Source organism: Crocuta crocuta, unplaced genomic scaffold, assembly GCF_008692635.1.
Source record: "Crocuta crocuta isolate KB4526 unplaced genomic scaffold, BGI_CrCroc_1.0 scaffold230, whole genome shotgun sequence".
NCBI lineage: Eukaryota > Metazoa > Chordata > Mammalia > Carnivora > Hyaenidae > Crocuta > Crocuta crocuta.
This window is the reverse complement of record NW_027527393.1, coordinates 305,883-325,357: the sequence shown is the minus strand read 5'-3', so window position 1 is coordinate 325,357 and position 19,475 is coordinate 305,883.

The following is a 19,475-nucleotide window of genomic DNA, read 5'->3' as shown; positions in this document are numbered from 1 at the left end:
TGTCATCCTTCAGAAGTTACAAAACAACACTCTAAAGATAGTTGCAAGTTTTCTAGGATCAAAGTTACAAGGGAGTATCAGAAGAGTTTGAATATCTACTCTGGAGCAGAAAAAGATAAAATATTGATGTCATGATTTCAAAATTAATCAAAAAGTAACTTTATAAGGCTATAAGAATTCTTAAAATATAAAACAACTGAGGAAGGAAAACAATGTGCAGCTCAACTCTTCAAAATGTCCCTTGCTTCATGCACATGGATTTAGTCATTACCCCCTATAAGCGTAACATATTTCTCCAAGTGCTACACTTTATCTCTGTTCGCAGCCTCAGAATGGAGCTCCAGCCAGATGTGGTGACTTCCCAGCAGAGGGAGCCACAAACTTGCTAGAGCTTGACTAATATCCCAGGGCCAAAGGCGCAATGGTCACCTGGGGCTTGGGCTGTGTAATGCTTTCTGAAAGTTGAGTTACCAGTTTTATGGAAGGGGGGAGGTTCTTAGATAAATTTAAATTTCAGATCAACAGCAAATAAACCTTTTTTAAAACATAAACATGTCCCATGAAATACTTGAGACATACTTACACAATTTTTTAAATTAAATTCAAATCTAACTGAATATACTGTATTTTATCTGGCAGGCTTATTTGAAAAGTCTATTGCCTACAAAGGGGACAAAAGAAACTTTAAGAGTAAAAAGCCAGGACCTATTTTACCAATATGAGAAATGGAAATGGAAACAGGAAAGAAAAAGGGGAAGAAGCTGGTACGCAAGAGCAGCCTCAGGGTGATGTCTCTGCACCCATTGGTAAGATCAGCAAATGCCTATGTGAGGTTGGGGGATGGGGTGTATGAGCAGTGGATTCAAGAAGCAGTGGATATAGGAAGTCAATAAAGTGTCTGCAGCTTGGAAAGCTGCTCAATTGATTTATCTGGGCCATCTTATCTGACTGCCTTGACTCTTGGAGGCAAGGTGGACTCCTGCAAAGGGAGTTGGAGAGTATGAAGTTCAGAGAAACTCGGTGAATGAGTTAAATGTGTCTTTGAGTGTAATCTCAGCCTTTGAAATGTGCTGTGGCTTAAAGGACCTGGAATCAGCAGGCATTACTGTGTCTGCTGTCTCCACAAGGAGATCCTTGGACTTCCTGTAGGAAAGAACCAAATCATATTGACACTGACTTCACAACACCTGATACAAGCCAGTCTCCAAGGAGCTGCAATGGATGTTTATGCAGATTTGATATTTTGTGATTATGAGATTAAATGTTGTTTTTCTCCAAGGAAAAAAAATACACCTTTGTAGAGCATCAAAGACTACATATTTGTTTCCAAAATGATCAATAAATCAAAATGCAATTCAAACTTTTAAAAGGGGGAAACAAGTAATCTGGTAAAAATTATAGCATCTCTTTTCTAATATGAAGTTCAACTATTTCACTTTGTTTGAGCATTAAAAACTATTGAAGATGTCTCTGAGCAAGACAAAACACTCTTGTGTTATAGGAAATAGTTAGCTACACTCTGGCATAATGTGACCAGGGTTTAAATTATTGGATGGATGAGGAGTACAATGTAGAGAAGCAATGAGCTTGATTAATTTCTGCTGATGTGCCTCTAGAATAATGTCCCATCTTATCTCCCTTCATGTCATACCACCAGCCAGGTGCCTTGACTGCCGTGAGACTCACTCTTATAAACAGCACATCCTTTCCACTAAATGAACAGCATAATGCACAAGGCAGACAGGTGCTTCAGCCTAAGAGGCTTAAGCCAGAAAAAATCATTTTGAGCATAAAATATTATATTAGACACTTTGACAATAAGAAAATGGCATGAAATTAGGAACATCAGTCAGAGCAAAAGCTCTAGCTTATCTCATAAGCTTTATCTTTTGCTATAATGCCCAGACTCCCTGGTTTACATAAAAATTAACTTAGCTGGTGTGGCTTAAATCCCCCTCTAAAGTTCATTTTACTACTTGTATAAAAATATCTTTTGAACTGTTTCAAAATTGAGCATTTTTCACAGTGTCAAATAATCAATCAATATTATACTAATGCCTTTTAGCTGTCATCATACTTTCATGAAAATGTATTCTTTCAAAAAATTTTACCTTCTGAAGAGAAGTCACCAAGTTCATAATATTGGCAGCTGTTCAGGTGAAGACAGAGAGCTAAGGTCAAAGAGGGATACCATAGGGCTTTAAATAATTTAGTACTGTTTTATTTTTTAGTGTGTTAGTGGTATAAGGGTTTCTGCATAATATTCTTTCCATTTCTGTGTCTTCTTGAATGTTTTATAATAAGCTTTCTAGAATGAAGACATCAGAGATGCTTTGATCATACACATACCTTGGTGACGCTTATATGTACGTGAAGGTATATGGTGCACATTTATTTAGTATTTAGTATTTTGTATAGTATTTAGTATTTTATTTAACATTTTGTCTTGGGTTTTTTCACCAGTCCTCTCTGGTGTTCATATATTCATCCAATTACAAATCAAAGGAAAGCATTTTGATGAGCTATAAAAAAGGCTTGGATTCTAACAAATGGTACTGCTTATAGGGTTCTTCAGACTCACAAACCCCTCAACTACCACCCTATCTTTTTCTCTCCTCTTTTAAAAGTTTTAAATAAGCTAGTTAAGTCCCCATCTCCTCCTTGTCATCTTCTAGTCACCTTCCACCATGCCCTTTGACTTGCTCCATTAAAATGAATTAACCAGGCATTAGTGGTTGTCACTAACAAATTCTTGCTGAAGATTACTTAATCTTTGTAGCATTTGCACTGCTAATGCCCCCATCTTTCTTAGCAAGTCATCTTTAGGTTTCTAACATCTTATATGCACTTGGCTTCTGTCTTTGGAGTCCTATTTCCACCTTTTATTAGCCATTCTCCCTGACAATTTCCCCCTAAGCCTATTTTTACTTATAAGCTTCATTTTCTTCACTGTGATGATTACTCATCATAGCATTACTTGAACTGTTTTTTGTATCCATACAGTGAAACACTAGGCTGTTATTTTAAATTTTTTAATGTTTATTTATTTACGTATTTTTTTAACTTGTTAATGTTTATTTTTGGGAGTGGGAGAGACAGAGTGCTATTGAGGAGGAGCAGAGAGAGAGAGGAAGACACAGAATTGAAGCAGGCTCAGGGCCTGATGCGGGGCTCAAACCCACAAACAGTGAGATAGTGACCTGAGCTGAAGTCAGACGCTCAACTGACTGAGCCACCCAGGAACCCCTTATAAGTACTTATTTTTTTGAGAAACAGAGGGAGAAAAAGAGCTAGCAAGGGAGAGGCAGAGAGAGAAGGAGACACAGAATCTGAAGCAGGCTCGAGGCTCTGAGCTGTCAGCAGAGAGCCGGACATGAAGCTCGAACTCAGAAATGGTCAAATCATGATCTGAGCTGAAGTCAGTCACTTAACCACTGAGCCACCCAGGTGCCCGCTAGGCCTCTATTTTAAAATATAAATCAAATCAGTTGCAATCATCTGGTAAAATTAAGTTGCACAAAAGTAACACAATGCTTTAAAAGAATTATCAATAGGAATGTAAATATGCAAAGTGTAGGAAAAGTTAGAGGGACATGCATTAAACTTAACCAAAATTTTTTATAAAATGGAATAGATAGTAGAGTTACATCCTAAATTATGTATTTGTATCATTGTAAATTTTGTAAAAGCATACATTAATAGCTATAAAATATGAAAGTGAAACATATGGATATAGGAGACATCATTGTTGTCACATTGACTACTGATTTAGCACTTGACACTATGGTATATGGAAAGCCCACAGCAGACATTAACTCACTGCACCTTCATAATAGTTTCATTATGACTTCTTCCAATCCTAAGATGTTTGTGCTTCTTAAGGTTGCATTTTCAGCTCCTTCCTCTTACTCTATGTGTGTATCCTGCCATTTTTATGTCAAAGACTCACACCTCTCTAGCCAAATTACCCTAAGAAGCTCTAGACTCCCATACCAGAGTCTTGAGCATATTTTTTCATGTAGATCCTTCAGGTCTAGAAATGCATCATGCAGGGCACCTGGGTAGCTCAGTCAGCTGAGCCTCCAACTCTTGGTTTCAGCTCAGGTCATGGTCTCACTGTTGTGGGATCGAGTCTCACATCAGGGTTTGCACAGGAGCCTGCATGGGATTCTCTCTCTCTCTCTCTCTGCCTCTCCCCACTTGCATGTGCACAACTGCGAATGAGTGTGTTTGTTTGTGCGTGTGGGTGTGCACGCTCTTGTGGTTGTGTGTGCTCTCTCTCTCAACATAAATAAATTAGCTCTAAAGAAAATTAAAAATGCAACATGCATAACACTCAAGTATTGATCTTAACCTTCTATAAGGACTCCAGCTCTGGGGTCCCTATTTTAGTGACTAGTATAAAGCCATTGCACAAGCTAGAATCCTAAAAATCAACCACTATTAAGCCATCATCCTTCACAGCTGATCTCTGGTCCAGGAAGATCTTCCCCTTTAATTCCTTCACAGCTCTAGAGCTCATCCACTTCCATACAACACCATCACCATTCCCTTGGTCAGGCCCTACATTACATCTGTAACCACCTTCTGTTCATTTCATTGCCCCAGCTTTATACCAATTCATTTATTAAACAAGCAATTACAGAGTCAAATTTATAGCCAGTGGGGAGAAAAATAAGTAAATCTGTAGTTACAAATCTGTTTCCATCAGTGTCAGCTTTATTATTCTTATTTCATATAACACCATATACACATTATTCACATTCAATTTTTTTAAGAATACAAGAATCTTAATGCAATCATATGATAGGATGACAATGATATGACAGTGATAATATAATTGGCCCTCAAGATATAGAGTAGATAAAAACTGGCTTAAGACCTGGGAGATTTCAGGGAAAGCTTCTTGGAGGAAGTGATTCTTGAGCTGAAGCCTAAAGTATGAACAGGTGCTACCTGGACAAAGAGAAAGAGGAAAATGTCCCAAGTAAGAAGCACCATCTTCAATGTCTCAGAAAGTCAGTTTTCTTAGCATGAAACATTCTGTTCTAGTATAGCTGAAATTTAGCATCAGGATGGAAGAAACAAGCCAATCCCTGTAAATTTTGTAGAGATTAGTTAGACTCTGTCCTATGGAGGTTGGGAGCCATTGCATGATTGAAAGCAGGAAAGTCACATAGTAAAACAATCGCCCTGGCCACAGGGGTGCCATTTCCTGCCATTCAATTAGAGTGAACTTTGCATCTCCTCTTTAAGACCTTTCAACAGATCTCTATTTCCCTCAGTTTAAAGTACAGGTCTTATCTGACCCTGGCTTACTTCTCTACTCATTTTTCTTGTCATTCACTCAGCTTCAGCAAAATCACTCTCCTACCACATCCTTGCAAGAGTACTGCACAGTTTTGCTTCTGAGTCTTTGCACACTCTGTTCCACAGTCTGCTCCCCAAGCAGGAACATGCTTCTTGCACCCTCCTTCACCGTCATGGTAACAACTACTGGTAATTCAGGACTCAACTTGAAATCAACCTCATTATAAGGCCTACCCACCTCTGTCCAAGATTGATCTGTGCTCCTATTCTGTCCTCAATAACTTTGTATGATAAACTCATATTGCATATCATGCTGTAGGGCAATTGCCCACATTCTCCTTTTTTATCTCATTCTCTAGTGTGCATAAGTTCATAAAGTTAGGGTGTTGTCTGGTAGGAATGTGATAAATATATGTTGAATTAATGAATAACATTATTTGGTTTTCTGGTTCAGAGAATATGCCAAGTTTTTCAAGGAGTTCAAAAGCTCAAATAAATACAGCAAGTAAAATATAACAGCAATGATTTAAAACAGATAAGAAATAGCTTTATAAATTATATGGTAGAAATTACATTAGTAGAAGTCAAGATACCTGATATTAGTTATGTCTTTCTCACTTGCTGTGCTATTAGGCTTGGTTATTTAAGATCACTTAACCACTTTTTCATCACTTATAAAATAAGAGTGTTCAGTTAAATGATTTCTAGCACTTCTTTCAAATTTACAATCCTTTGTTCAGATAATAACATTAAATGTAAGTAGAATATATGTAAAAGTACAAATGTTTACCAGATTGCTTAATTCACAATATGCTTTATTTACTTCTATTCAGTTGTGTAAAAACTGGAAAAAAATATTTATCTCTATAAGCCATCATGGTTTGATTAAATATGTTTCACACTCTCCTTAAAAATCAGTTTGTTTCTTGTGATTTTGCTACTGAATGGAAAAACTAATTTTTAAATAAAATTGAAGTGGAACACAGTTTATCTCAACTATAAATGGTGACTTGAAACCTACTTTTAAATCTACTCTCAGTAATTCAATTCTAATCACTATGATTCAACCTCAGATAGAAATTCACTTATCAATTGAGTGATCCATTTCTCTGACTGTGTTTTATTAGTACCTTTTCATGCATCACCTTCTTTGATTAGAGCAATACAGAAGCCAGCATGGAGAATTCAAAGCCTTTGTATAATACTTCTTCAAATGAATATGATTCAATGCCAGAGCATTGCCATATGGCTTATAGATGTAGAATTTTCAGTTTTGGATGAACAAGGTAATATCACCTTTGAGAATCTATCCACAAACTGTCAGAGCAAAATTAAAAGCAATTCATCAAAAGCGCATACTGACTGTCTTAGTAAAATGGACATTGATTATGTACCAATTAAAGCAAACATGACTCACACTGAATGGAAATCAATTGACTCTATCCATGTAATAAGCTTGATCCTCCCCCTCACTGTCTAGGAGAACGGGACTTGGAAGATGGCTGGGGGAAGGAGAGGTGTTTGCATGTCACGCAGCACTATCCTGAAATTCAAGAAAGCTGAATGTAGTCCCAAAGAACGTGTGACCAAGTTAAAAACAGACTCAGGCCAGCATACAGGCTTCACTCCACTTAGCTGCCAGCTAATCTGAAGAGGGAACTGTAGCGGTACCTCTGTACTATGCTGGCCCCCAGGGAGAGATCCAGAGCTTCTCCATGAAGGAAGAAGACTACATTAACGAGTGATCTGGGTGAGGGGCAGAAAAGGCTCCTTCACCCGTTAGAGCCAGTGGTGTACATTCCTCAGGGTAAAAGCATAAAGTGCATGGTTTCTAAAGTATCAGATGTTGGGGCACCTGAGTGGCTCAGTCAATTAAGCATCAACTCTTGATTTAGGCTCAGCTCATGATCTCATGGTTCATGAGATCAGACCCAAAGTTGGGGTCCTGCTGAGAGTGTGGAACCTTCCTGGGATTCTCTCAGTCCCTATCTCTCTACCCCTTTTTCCCGCCCCCCCATCCTTTGCACACTGTCTTTCACACTCTTTCTTTCAAAATAAATAAATAAACATTTAAAGTGTTAGGTGTTGACATATCCCTCACACCAATGGGAATTTCACAATGCATTCTCCAAGTGCTGCTATTATATACTCAAAGATTCTGAAACGCATTTTTTAAATGGAAACAAAATTCTCAGCTTCTACATAGTTTGTTACATAGTGCTAGGATGGGAGAGCAAAAGCCTTAAATCTCATCAACTCCACTTATTACAGGTTGTAAACCTTTTTTGGTTTATATAGACAATTGAGAATTGCAGTGTGAGAAAACAAGAGTAACCACTGCAGTGCCTGAGAAGCTATTTGAGTAGTGTGAGCCTGGTAAACCTTATACAAAATCAGGAAAGCAGCTGCTTTGACTAAAATGCTTACTGTAATTCTATGCCATTTTCCCCACAGAAACTGTTTAATTACATGATGTGATTTAGAAAGAACTGCTGATTGTGATCGTCTATTCTTTTAGTTTTATTTTAAAAAGTGTTTTCTAACATCAATTACAAATACAACTCTATTTTCAACCTTCCTTTGAGCTTGTGTATAAAAAGAAGAAAGGAAAAATCTGTGTATATTTCTTTAGACTTCACACTTGTTTCATGCAATTTTTTTTTACATGGTCTCTCAGGACAAGAAAATACATATTTTATTTTTTCAGGCTCTAGATACAAATTACAACCCATTAGTCCAACATGTTGCTTCTTTCCCTCTGGATTTAATTGCTCCTTACTTTGTCCTAACTTATTTGCACCTCCTTCAAGTAAATGTTTTATTCAATCTAGCAGCTGATCTTTTTTTTTTTTTTTTTGCATGTTTTTTTTCTGACAGGATTGCAAGTTCTTAAAGGGCAGTACCCATGGATCTTTCATCCTTTACAGTGACCAAAAAAAAAAAAAATGATACTCTATGAAGAGAAAAATACCCATTCTTTTGTGTCTAATTGGACTGAGTTTAATATAACAAGTCCAAAATAACCTTACTTTTTAAAGATCATTTAGGGAAAAACATAATTTATTGCAAATAGTCGATCATGTTCACCATGATCTGTAAGAGTCTTTGTGAGAAGATTCATTTAATCACCATATGAGGCAGCAACATGTGTAACTGTGTAAACACACAGGCTGTAAACTGAATGCAAAGATCTGATGTTTTAATGTAAGCAGCAATGCACAAAACATAGCACTTTTTTCTTGCTTTTCCTATATATTGATAAACATCTAACTGAAAAATGGAAATATCTCTCAATTATATGATGTTTTATTGACCAAAGACCAAAATGTCAAGTGGTCTAAGGTATACTTTATATACACTATGTATTCAATTGCTATTTCTAAGTAGCTACCTGCTTAACTTCAGTTGAAGTGACTCACTTTATACTTTTCATACAACCTTGTACAGAGTATGTCTTTAATTCATTTTTTACATACTGGTTCTGCCATTTAACACATTTTTATTTGGTACTTACATGCTGAAGCCTTGATAAAGCATGACTTTGTATTTGAGGTTTACAAAGCCAATTTGCATTCTTTATATGTTGCAACCTTGTAACAATGCAATATTTGTCTCTGAAGTAAAAGACATTTTAAAATTCTCACCTTAGAAATAAGAACTGAGGGCACAGAGGTTAGTTAAGAGGCATGACTGAAGCCCCATTGTTAATATATGCCTGAGTTAGGACTGGTAACTCAAGGGAACTAAAAGTTTTCAAAGGTTCCTTTCCACCCTCTAGGACATGAGTATACCTAGAGGAATAACTGTGATTGTCATATTCATTTGAATATTTTCTCACATAATTCTTACCCTTTAACAAGAGCTCTATGCACATGAAATTATTGACAGGTAAAATGGCGTGATGCCATGCCGGGAAATTGTGGGGTGCCCCGGTGACTCAGTGAGTTCCTGATTTCAGCTCAGGTCATGATCTCATGCTGATAAGATCAGCCCCATGTCAGGCTCAGCACTGGGCATAAAGCCAGCTTAAGATTCCTCCTCTCCCTCTTCTTCTCCCTCTGCCCTTCCCTCACACATGCACATGCTCTCCTCTCTCTCTCTCTCTCTCTCACTCTCTCTCACTGAAAAAAATGCTAGGGAAAAAAATTGAGAGTACTGAAACATTTAAAAGCAATGGAGAAAATGTTCATAATTGTTGAAGCTGGGTTATGGTTATATGGGACTTTGTTATGGTCTTCTCTCTAATCTTGTGTATATCTGAAAATATCCATAATGAAAAGTTAAAGAAAATAAAGAGGATTTTGAAACACTCACTTGGGAGCATACATGGTGAATTATTCAAGTGAATGGTTTCTTCTGATGCTGACAGGAAAGTAAGTTTGGAGAAAATCCAAGGTTGCAACCCAGAATTTTAGACCTGGATGTTCTGCTTAAATCCATTCCCTTTCAATAAATAAAACTTTCACTTTCCAAAGCGTTCACTGACTAGTCAAATTATTCCATGGACTAACCGAACAAATAAACAGTCCACGGTAATATTAGGCATTAAAAAATTTTTAATTCGTTCTCAGAACAATGGTGAGAATTATACAGAAGTGGGAAATGATAAGAAAATACCATTTGAATGTTATTTTCAAATTTTATATACTATGGCTTGGCACTCTTTAAATTTAAGATTTTGCTTTTTAATTTTATTGTAGAGAGAGAGAGAGCACAAATGAGGAAAAGAGACAGAGGGAGAAAGAAAGAGAATCTTAGGTCAGCACAGAGCCCAACATGGGGCTCGATCTCACAACTCTGGGATCATGACCTGAGCCAAAATCAAGAGTCAGTCTCTCAACTGACTGAGCCACTCAGGCAACCCTTAAATTTAAACTTTTTAAATGGAACTTGGGAAATATCATTTTACATAATTCACAAATAAAACCAAGAACATATACAAATTTAATATATTATTAAGAAGAAAAATGAGGGGCATCTGACTTTCACTCAGGTCAGCTGTGCTCACATCTCAGAGCCTGGAACTTGTTTCAGATTTTGTGTCTCCCTCTCTCTCTGCCCTTAATCCACTCATTCTCTCTCTCTCTCTCTCTCTCTCTCAAATAAATAAACTTAAAAATTTTTAAAGAAGGAAAATGAAATTTGACCTTGAAAATCACAATACTGGACAACTATTCTGAGACCCTTATATGGCAACGTGAGGAAAAGATGATACAGGAAAATGGCTATAGATTCTTTATGGCTGCACCACAGTGTAGGCGTGACAGCCCTCAGCATGCTACCTATGAAGGGAAAGGAATGTAAAGTAAGAATTCAGAAGTAAAAATGGAGATGTGAAACATCAGGTTTGCTTCCACTCAGAGTGACACAAGAGTAAGACTTGGCCCAAGAGATTAAATGTCCCCTGAGAAAAAGACAATTTTCCCAATTTCTTCTAAAAGACACACAGACCTGAACTTTCTATAGAGAGTAGCTAAGCTACCTTAAATGATTTATGGCCACTGCTTTGACCATTTAATTGTAGTCTATGTCTATCAAAGTAGGCAGCAGTTAAAAGTGAAAAATAGAAACATTAATAGTTTCTAATTGTTTCTGCATTAACTAAGGCCAGTAGAATTCAATTTTTGTCAAAAAGTCAGGAACATACCATGCTTGGAAACTGAAGAAGAGAATATAAGTTAGAGCCACATCAAGAGAAACCAAATATAAATGTGAGTAATGCTCCTAGTTCTTCTCTTTACCTTCAAGTCATCACACAAGATGCTATGAATCAATGTCAATATTTCTGTTGCTTTTGAGCTGCCATAGTGCCTTTGTCAATCATTTAAAGCAGGCTAACACTAATGCAGATTTTCTCCTAATAGAGCTCTCATTCTTTCTCTTGCATAGTTTAAGTGAATGGACTCTGCATTATGCCGCTTGGGCATGGATTCTTCCACACCTTACTTAACTGGAGCAATTTGCCTAACCTCTCTGATTTTCATATCCATACAGGTAAAATGGACATAACTGTACCTACTTCCATAGAATTTTTATGAGGGTTAAATTAGGTAACACATGTACAAAGCTTACCAAAGAATTTGACACAAAAGTAGGTACTTAGTAAGTGGTAGGTAATAATATTCCACTCAATATAACATATATTCCTTTTTTCTTAATTTTTTTTTTATTTTAGATGAAAACTGGTAGGACATAAGCCAGTACATCCCAATTTCTGATGCTAACATGTAGTCTTGATTTCCCAGGAATCAAAGATCCTATTTTATTAGAATATAATCGACATTATTGTTTACTTATCCAGAATGTATCCTAAGTCCCTTCTTTCTTTCTAATAGGACTCAATTGACTTTTATTTGTCTTTATACAGGTAAAACACACACACACACACACACACACACACACAAATATACGTATGTAAAATCTACCTTCTTAAATGTTTAAGTGCATGGTACAGTATTGCTAACTATATGCACATTGTTGTGCAAAAATCTCTAAAACATTTTCATCTGATATGCCTAAAATTATTCCCACTGAAATATAACTCCCTAATTCCCTATCCTTCTAACCCCAGGAAACCAACATGCTACTTCCTGGTTCTGTAACTTTACCTACTTTAGATACCTTATATAATTGAGATAACACAGTATGTATCCTGTGACTGGCTTATTTCACTTAACATAAAGTCCTCAAGATTTGTCCATATTGTAGCATATGATAGAATTTTTTCCTTTTTTAAAGTTTATTTATTTTGGGAGAGAAAGAAGGCACCGGAGGGGCAGAGAGAGAGGGAGAGAGAGAGAGAAAATCCCAAAGCAGGCTCTGCACTCCCAGAGCAGAGCTGGAATGCATGAACCATGAGATCATGACCTGAGCTTAAATCAAGAGTTGGATGCCCAACCGGTTGAGCCACCCAGGTGCCCCATTTTTCTCCTTTTTAAAGGATCAGTAATATTTCATTGTATGTATATACCACTTTTTAAAATCTTTTCATCTATCGTTGTAAATTAGGTTATTTCTACATGTTGGCCATTGTGAATAATGCTGCAATGAACATGGGAAAGCAAATAATTTTTTTTCACATCCTGGTTTTTTTTTTTTTTTCTTTTTTTGGTATTTATCCAGAAATGAGATTGCTGGTTCATATGGTAGTGTTTTCAACTTTTTGAGGAACCTTTACATTGTTTTCTATAGCTTCCATTTTACATTCCTATCAGTGCACAAAAGTCCAAATTTCTTTACATAATGGCTCATTATTTTGTCTTTGTTTATAATGGCCATCCCCATAGGTGTGAGGGTTTTGACTTGCATTTCCCTGATGATGAGTCTTAGTGAGCATCTTTGCATATACATTTTGATCATTTGTATATGCTCTGAAGAAATGTCTCCAGGTCCTTAGCCCATTTTTTAATTGGTGCCTTTCTTTGAGTTTTAGGAGTTCCTTATGTTTTATTGGATATTAACCTTTTATCAGATATATAGTTTGCAAATATTTTCTCCCATTCAACAGGTTGCCTTTTGTTTTCACTCTGTTGATTGATTCCTTTGCTGTGCAGAATTTTTGTCTGAAGTAGATTTACCTGGGGTTTTTAGGGGTTTGTTTGTTTTGCTTTTGTTACCTGTGTTTCTGATGTAGTGTCCAAGAAATCATTGCCAAGACTAATATTATGAAGTAGAGCCTATATGTATTCTTCCATGAGTTTTATAATTTCAAGCCGTGTCTTTAGGTCTTTAATTCATTTTGAGTTGATTTTTATATATGATATAAGTGCCCAATTTTATTCTTTTGCAGGTGGATGTCATGCAAAAGATATGTGGATATCCCAATACCATTTGTTGGAGAGATTGCCTTTTCCCCATTGTTTAGTCCTGGTGCCCTTATGTGGACTTTTTATTTAACAATATTCATTCTTCCAGTCCTTGAAAACAGGATGTCTTGGGGCGCCTGGGTGGCTCAGTCAGTTGGGCGTCCAACTTCATCTCAAGTCATGATCTCACGGTTCGTGGGTTCAAACCCCTCATCGGGCTCTGTGCTGACAGCTAGCTCAGAACCTGGAGCCTGCTTCAGATTCTGTAACTCCCTCTCTTTCTCTGACCCTCCCTTGCTCACACTGTCTTTCTCTCTCTCTCTCTGAAAGAAAGAAAGAAAGAAAGAAAGAAAGAAAGAAAGAAAGAAAGAAAGAAAGAAAGAAAGAAAGAAAACTGGATGTCTTTCCATTTATTTGTCTAATTTCTTTTGCAATGTTTTGAAGTTTTCAGGGTACAAATATTCCATCTCCTTTGTTAAGTTTATTCTCAATTATTTTAATCTTTTTGATGATATTGTAAATGGAATTGTTTTCTTAATTTCTCTTTGGGATTATTCATTTTATTCTATGGAAACACAAGTGATTTTTATTATTCATTTTATATCTTGAAATTTCCTGAGTTTATTTAATGGGTTTAACAGGTTTTTGGGGCTTTTTAAATTAGTCTTTAGGTTTTCCTCCATGTAAGGTAATGTCATCTGTGAACAGAAATAATTTTACTTCTTACTTTCCAACTTTGATAACCTTTACTTCTTTTTCTTGCCTAATTGTTCTAAGTAGGATTTTTATTTACTATGTGGAGTAGAAGTGGTAACAGTGAGCATCACTGCCTTATATCTGATGTTCAAAAAGAAGTTTTCAGGTTTTGCCATTGAAATAATGTCAGCTATGGGCTCTTCAATATATGGCCTTTGTTATATTGACATAAATCCTTCTATTCCCAGTTTGTTAGATGTTTTTATCACAAAAGTATGTTGAATTTTGTCAAATGCTTATTCTGTGTCTATTGATCATGTGATTTTTATCCTTTGTTCTGTTAATATAGTGTATCACACTGATTCACATTCATATGTTTAACTATGCTTACTTTTATACAGAGATAAATTCCAAAAGGTCATGATTTATGATCCTTTTAATATGCAGTTGAATTTGATTTCCTAGTATTTTACTAAGGATTTTTGCATCTGTATCCACTGGGGCTATTGGCTTGTAGTTTTATTTTCTTGAAGTTCTTTTTTGTCTGGCTTTGATATCAAGGTAATGCTGGTTTCATAGAATGAGGAGGGTTGCCTCCTCTTTCAGTTTTTGGCAGAGCTTGGGAAGACTTGGTGTTAACTTTAAATTTTTGGTAGAATTTGCCAATAAAGCCATCTGGTCTTGGGCTTTTCTGTATTTAAAGTTTCTTTCTTTGAAATTTTCTGATTACTAATTCAATCTCTTTAATAGTTAAAGATCTGTTTAAGTTTTCTATTTCTTCATGATTCAGCTTTGGTATGTCATATTTATCCATTTCTTCTTGGTTATACAGTATGTGGGCATATAATTGTTCATAGAAGTTTGTAGAATGCTTTTTATTTCTGTGGCATCCACCATAATATCTCCTGTTTCATTTATTTGGGTTTTCTCACAGTTTCTCTCTCTCTCTCTCTCTCTCCCTATCTCTCTCTCTCTCTCTCTCTCTTTGAATCTAGCTAAAGGTTTGTCAGTTTTGTTTCTCTTTTCAACATACAACTCAGTGGGGGCACCTGGGTGGCTCAGTTGGTTAAGCATCAGACTTTAGCTCAGGTCCTGATCTCGAAGTTTGTGAGATCGAGCCCTGCATCAGCCTCTCTGGATAGCTTAGATAGAGCCTGGAGCCTGCTTGCACTCTGCGTCAGATTCTGTGTCTCACTCTCTCTCTCTGCCCCTCCCCTGCTCGCACTCTGTCTGTCTGTCTCTCTCTCAAAAGTAAATAAATGTTTAAAAAATTAAAAAAAAAATACAACTCAGGGTCACTGATTTTTTAAAATTGTTTTCCTATTCTTTATTTCATTTATTTCGGTTATAATCTTTATTATGTTTTCTATTTTGCTAATTCCTGGCTTAGATTGTTGGTTCTTTTTCAAGTTTCATTTGTCTCAAAATATTTTTTAATTTCATTTTATATTTCTTATTTCATCCATTTGTTGTACAAGGGTGTATTTCTAAATTCCACACAATTGTATGTCTTCCATTTTCCCTTTGGCTATTAATTTCTGGTTTCATTCCAGTGTAAGTCAGAAAGTTACGTGGTATAAGTCACATCTTTATAAATCTGTCAAGATTTGTTTTGTGACTAAATATGTGATTTATCCTGGAGAATATCCATGTGTACTTGAGAAAAATATATGTTCTTCTGTTCTTAGGTGGAACATTTTGTATATATCTGATTCATTGAGTCTCCAGTGTCTTTCAAGTTCTTTGTTTCCTTACTGATCTGTCTAGATGTTCTACCCATTACTAAAAGTGGGGTATTAAAATCTTCTATTCCTATGTTACTGTTATTTCTCCCTGTATTCTGTCAAAGACTGTGTCATATTTTGGGTGCTCTGGGGTTGGGTGCATATATAGTTACCACTGTTATATTTCCTGTTGGAGTGACCCATTTATCATTACATAATATTTTGCTTTACTTCACATTGTGGTAGTTTTTTACTTAAATGGTTTTTTTTGTCTAATACAAGAGTCCTTACTCTCTTTTGGTGACCATTTGCATGGAATATGTTTTCCATCCCTTCACTTTCAGCCTAGTTGTCTCCTTAAATCTAAAGTGAGTGTTTTCTAGACAACAACATATGGTTAGATCTGTTTTTTAATCCATTCAGCCACTCTATGTCTTTTGATTGGAGAGTTTAGTCTTTTTATGTTCAAAATAATTATAGGGAAGGATTTACTATTGACTTTTGCTGGGAGCCATTCTGAACTCACTAGTTGAGAATACCCCTTGTGAGATTAAGGCAGGTTTGCAAGGCCTCCTGCCTTCAGATGATGACTGATATCTACTGTCACTCAATTGTTTTTGCTTGAGCACTAACCCCCAAGGCACCTTGTTGATTGGTATTGGGAGTGACTTGTATCCTTATCCTGGCCCTGATATGCTGACTGCACCTTGTGAAGGAACTTATTGTAGGAATTTCTTCTTTTGTGATTGTAGGAGCAAACATTGTGTTTCCTGAAAATCCTCTTTTTCCTATACTTCCCCTTAAGAAAACAGGCAATTGACCCCTGCTCACAAAGAACTAACTTTTGCCTTTGCTATGCTAAAAACATTGTCTTGTATTTAAATGCTAAAGATACCTACCTTCCCCATATGATAAGCATCTAAATCACCTACATCAATCACTATTGATAAAGGCTATGCATGAGTCTTCTATCAATCTATGTTTTGGGAAATCTTTACATACCAAGGAAATTTGTTATCAAAAATCATTGTCTAAGGCAAATGCCATTTCTGTGCTGTTCCCCATATACTTAACCATAAAAAAGCTGAGACTCAGTCAGTGCAGAGATGCCTTCCTGGTGACCAGAGAGAATCTCATGTCTCTCTCATCCCTCTCTTGCCGACACCATCCATCCTTCAGGGACACCTGGACCGGCTGGAGTGTGACTCCAGCAGACTTTCTATTGTCTTTCTGTCCTACAGATTTGCTGTCTCCTTTTTCCTATCTTTTTCTTTTCTTTTGTGTTTTGTGATACTTTGTAGTGACATGCTCTGAATTCTTCCTCATTTTCTTTCATGCTCTTTCTATAGTCATTTTTTTGCATTGTTGTGGATCTTACATAAAACATCCTATAGTTATACTAATGCACTTTAAGCTGACAACAATTTGAATCACATTCAAAAACTCTCCACTTTTACTTCTCACCCCCTCACACACATTTTATGTTATTGACATCAGAAATTTTATTTTTTAAATTTGCTTCCATTAACATGTTTAATATTTTAATCTATTTATCTATCTATCTATACCCTATGCCCAGCACAGAGTCTGATATGGAACTTGACCTCACGATTGAGATCATAACCTGAGCCCCAATCAAGAGCTGAACACAACCAACTGAGCCACAGTTGCCCCTAACATATTTTTATAGTTATTTTTTATTCATTTGTATTTTAAATTCCATACCATGTGTGTAACTCAATGATACAGCACCATGTTTAATGTATCTTAATACATCTTTCAAGAAGCAGCTGAGATAGATCTTAGAAGAAGTGTTCTTTAAGAGTTATGTATAAGCTTTAGAGAATGGCCATGTGTTCAGTCACATGCTTATACATAACTCTTGAAGAACACTTCTTACAAGATATATTTAGTGAAATGTGTGAAAATGAATTAAATGATTTATGTGCCACCAGTATAGTATTACTGCTGCATTCTGTCTTTGTATATTTATCTTTATTAGCAAGCTTTATGCTGTTTTTGTTTTTGTTTTTGTTTTTGTGTTGCTTTCTAGAATCCTTACATTTCAACTTGAAGGACTCTCCTTAGCATGTCTCATAAGGCAAGTCTGGTGGTAATAAACCTCCTCTACTTTTGTGTATTGGGGAAAAACTTTATTTCTCCATTTTTGAAGGACAGTTTTAGTTGATATAATATTCTTATTTGTCAGCTTTTTTCTTTCAGCATTTTCAGTATATCATTCCATTCCCTTGTGGCCTACAAGGTTTCTTCTGAGAGATCTGATAGTCTGATGGGGGCTTACTTGTACTTGACAAATCCGTTTTATCTTGCTGCTTTTAATATTACACCTTTGTCTTTGACATTTGACAACTTGATTATAACACACTTTGGTGTAGACATCTTTGAATCATTCTAGTTAGAGTCTGTTCATCTTATTTAATCTTCTGCAGATTTGGATTTTCAACATTATTCCTCAAAGAAGCTCTCTGCCCTTTCTCTCTCTCTCTCTTTCTGGGATGCCCATTAATCATATATTAGTTCATTGGATGATACTTCATAAGTCTCTTATACTGTCTTCACTCTATTTTTTTGCTTCTCTAACTTGATCATTTTAAATGTTGTCCTCTAGTGAATTTTTCAATGCAGTTCTTATATTTTTGAGCTGTAAATTTTGTTTTGATCCTTTTTATATTTTCTTTCTCTTTGTTGATATTCTCATTTGGTGTGGACATCATTATCCTGAGCTTATTTAGCAACTTTATGACAGCTATTAACTTCTCTGTCAGGTAACTCATATGCCTCCATGTCTTCAGCATGAGTTTTCAAAGATTTTTTTTCCTTTATGTTGGGATTGGCTTCTAGACTATGCCAGATCCTGTCAGTACTCCTAGTCAGATGAGATAGAAACTAATTTCTTGAACAGCCCCTGAAAAGCTGAAAATCTGGACGCATGCTCTTTTCTTTTCTTTTTCCCCCACGCTAAAGGAAAGTCCATGGCTGTATCAGCCTTTATTCTCTGAGGGAACAACAAACCATACAAATCTCTTTTATTCTCAGCAGCCCTCAGGCATTGAGTATGCTGGTCCTGTTAGCACTCCAAGACAATCAAGATAGAAATCTGTCCTTTAGGCAGCCCCCTGAAACATTGGAACATTGTACACATGCTCTAACTCTTCTCCTCCCCAAGGAAAAGCCAAGAAGAGAGGACTTTCTCCTGCTAATTCACACTGACCTGGGAGTAGAAAGTATGGAAAGTGACTGTGTGCTAGTCCAAACTGTCATGTTTATTCTTAGAAGCCCCAACCTGATGCCCTTTCCTATCAGTGCTTAGATTCAGGGAAGAGAGAAACTAGTCCGTTGGGTGGGCCCCTAAAATATCTGAGTGTTGGAAATCCGTCAGTCTTTTTCTCTTCCTTCCAAGATTTTATTTAAATTCAAGTTAATTAACATATAGTGTAGTATTTGTTTCTGGAGTAGAATTTAGTAATTCATCACTTACATATAGCAGCCAGAACTCATCCCACTATGCCCTCCTTCATGCCCATCACCCATTTAGCCCATCCCACACCCATCTCCTCTCCATCAACCCTCAGTTTGTTCTCTGTATTTAAGAATATCTTATGGTTTGGTTCCCTCTCTGTTTTTTAACTTATTTTATTTTTCCTTCCCTTCCTGAATGTTCATTTGTTTGTTTCTTAAATTCCACATATGACTGAAATCATACGGTATTTGTCTTTCTCTAACTACTTATTTCTCTTAGTATTTCACTCTAGTTCCATCTACATCGTTGCAAATATATCTTTATCTCCTTAGGGAGAAGCCAGGAGCTTGGAGTTTTCTCCCAGTCATGCAGCACTGTGCCAGGGGTGTGGGACTATGGTGAGTGAGCACCACAACTTTTCTTCCCAGCTTCCAATCAGTTGTTTCCATACTTGCCTGG